The sequence below is a fragment of the Urocitellus parryii genome, unplaced genomic scaffold (assembly GCF_045843805.1).
Source record: "Urocitellus parryii isolate mUroPar1 unplaced genomic scaffold, mUroPar1.hap1 Scaffold_45, whole genome shotgun sequence".
Taxonomy (NCBI): Eukaryota; Metazoa; Chordata; class Mammalia; order Rodentia; family Sciuridae; genus Urocitellus; species Urocitellus parryii.
This window is the reverse complement of record NW_027554016.1, coordinates 3973772-3976246: the sequence shown is the minus strand read 5'-3', so window position 1 is coordinate 3976246 and position 2475 is coordinate 3973772. Positions and strand designations below refer to the sequence as shown.

Genomic DNA, 2475 nt, shown 5'->3' with positions numbered 1-2475 from the left:
ATAAAATGTATTCATTTACAACAAAAAACTATTTTTAAAATACTTGGGAATAAATCTTATCCCAGCTAGCCAACCAACTTATACTGCAGACCTTCCAATTTACATATATCTCTGATGCCCAGGTACAGGCAGTGTCAGAGAATAGATAATTTGGTAAGACATTGAGATCAAACTTCATATACTACAAAGATAACACTCAATATTAGTTTGACAATTTGCAAGAATTTTTTGTCTTACATTCATGCAAATTTGTTAATTATATCATGAAAATATACATTAAAGCACTTTATTGTTAATCTATATACTTGAAAGCAACTACAATCACTCCTTGAAGGCCATACAAGCTCAGTACCTGAAAATCAGTCAGACCCCAGTGTGTTTGGAACCCTGAGATTGGTGGGGGCGGGGTGGGCAGCCTGTTCCAGGCATGTCTGCGACGAGCGCCATCTGGAGGAAATTAGCCACCACAGCGCTTTCAGTAGCTAGGATCAGCAAGGCTGAGATGCCTAGGGCCAAGCAGGCAATCCAGCAACACTGTTGCCTCCCACTGACCCTTTCTCAGCTGCACAAGGGCTGCAGGGGAGGCTTAGGCAACCTCCGTCAGAGTAAGAAAAATGCAAGTGCAGTTCTCTGCCTGGCTTTTGAGCTAATCATTAAAGAAATTTTGAATTTTTTTAAGACAGATGGGATCCTACTAAAGAACTTATTCTGATACCTGTTGCTGAACTAGGAAATCTGGACTGGGAATTAGCTGTGCTAGGTGATCCTTGTCAAGGGTAGGAATTAAGTGTTTTTGTTTGTTGTTGTTGTTGTTGTTTAGGCTCTTTTATCTCAACCTTGTTCTGAACACATGTTCTAAAATTAATAAACATACACTTTATTCCTGGATCTACCTGTTTAGCAATAATGGCAGATCAGAAGATCAGATGCCACTAATTTTTTCCCTGATATTGACCCCCACAGTCTTCCTCCTGGTTCTAAATTTTGTTTGACAGCAGAAGATTTTCAGGAGATTTATTCATAATGCAGTAGGTAGCAATATATTGCCACCTGTTTCTGCATAGGCACAGCTCACAATGTAACTGACTATATTGATACAATATGAAACACATTCAAGCCAGGTGAATTTTGATAAATCTTGGTTCTCTGCTGTACCACTTTGAAAATTTGGCAAAGAATTTTCCATAGAATTGAGCTATGAGGATATAAACAATGTTGTTCTGCAAAATAGATTCCAGGTACAGGTGGACAAAGAATACGTATTGTCAACATAGACTGTGAAAATTTTCTCTATGATGAAATACTACTATGAAGTTGTCTTATTTGTAGTTCATAAGCCACAATAATGGTTTTAGGTTATATCACTGAGAAAAGTTTAATAAGAACAAATGCTGAGATAAACAACTCAAAATCAACTATCAGTAATTACAAGACATCAAATCAGTGGTGCCTTCTTATTCCTAATAATATGTAGAAATAGTGTCTACTCACTTTAAGTTACCAATTCTTTTGTTCATAAATAAAGTATGCAATGCAGGTTTCCATTGCACAAGTAAAAATGGAGGAAATAACCTTCATATATACTTTTTCACTGAAGCCCACAATTGTCTCTCAGTTGAAAAAAAACTAATCTCCAGTGTCTTCATGAAACTGTCACAAGTCTGCCATTGTAATGACTGATTGTATTGAAGTCTATAATAATCGCCTTTGTATTATTTTATATGGATTTCATATGCTATTTTTGGAAGTTTAAGATTCCATTACATTCAACATGTGGAATTGTTGTTTTATTTGCTTTCTTCCTGAGCAATCTATATATAAAATATAAATTTATTCATTTTTCTTCCAAATTAATTGATTGTATTTTTTCTGGTTCACCTGAATTTAGAGAAGAATCAGCTATTTAATTTGTATGAAATATTAAAGTTAATCAGTAAAATATAATTGGGTAATTAAGTCTTTTATGCACATTAAATAGAACACTTTATGAAAGCAAACTCATCATGGATCACTTTGAAATGATCTCAACATTCTAAGTAAGGCACAAAAGTCTTTTTAAAAGTAGCACTACAAGAGTGGAAAATAAACATCTGCCCATTTGAAATGTATGATTTCAAACTAAAAGTGAATACACTTTGTCCAGTGTGATGTTTACAATAATGTACTTTTTAAAAAATTTTTGGATTACCAGGATCATGAAAGGAAGCACTTTTTTAGTTAATCATATACTAGTAAAAACTGTCATAATGTTATTAATATGGAAAATCTTGACTATGAAATTCAGGGATAAATTATCCTCTGTGGTGTGTCCTTAAGAAGAAGGAATTCATGTCATTTCATATTAACACAATTTTGTTCCTTGATAGATGGAGCTTAAAAATTACACATGCTGCCATAAATTACTACCTTTAGCAGATCTTTATTAGGTGGAGTTTTTCTTTCTCTCTCTCTCTCTTCCTTCCTTCCTTTCTTTTT

The 2475-nt window shown here is 34.1% G+C and overlaps 1 pseudogene; it reads left to right on the top strand.

The window, feature by feature from the left end:
• Positions 1 to 427: 427 nt before the first annotated feature.
• On the top strand, positions 428 to 1346 carry LOC144252545 (carnosine N-methyltransferase pseudogene; annotated as a pseudogene).
• Positions 1347 to 2475: the final 1129 nt, after the last annotated feature.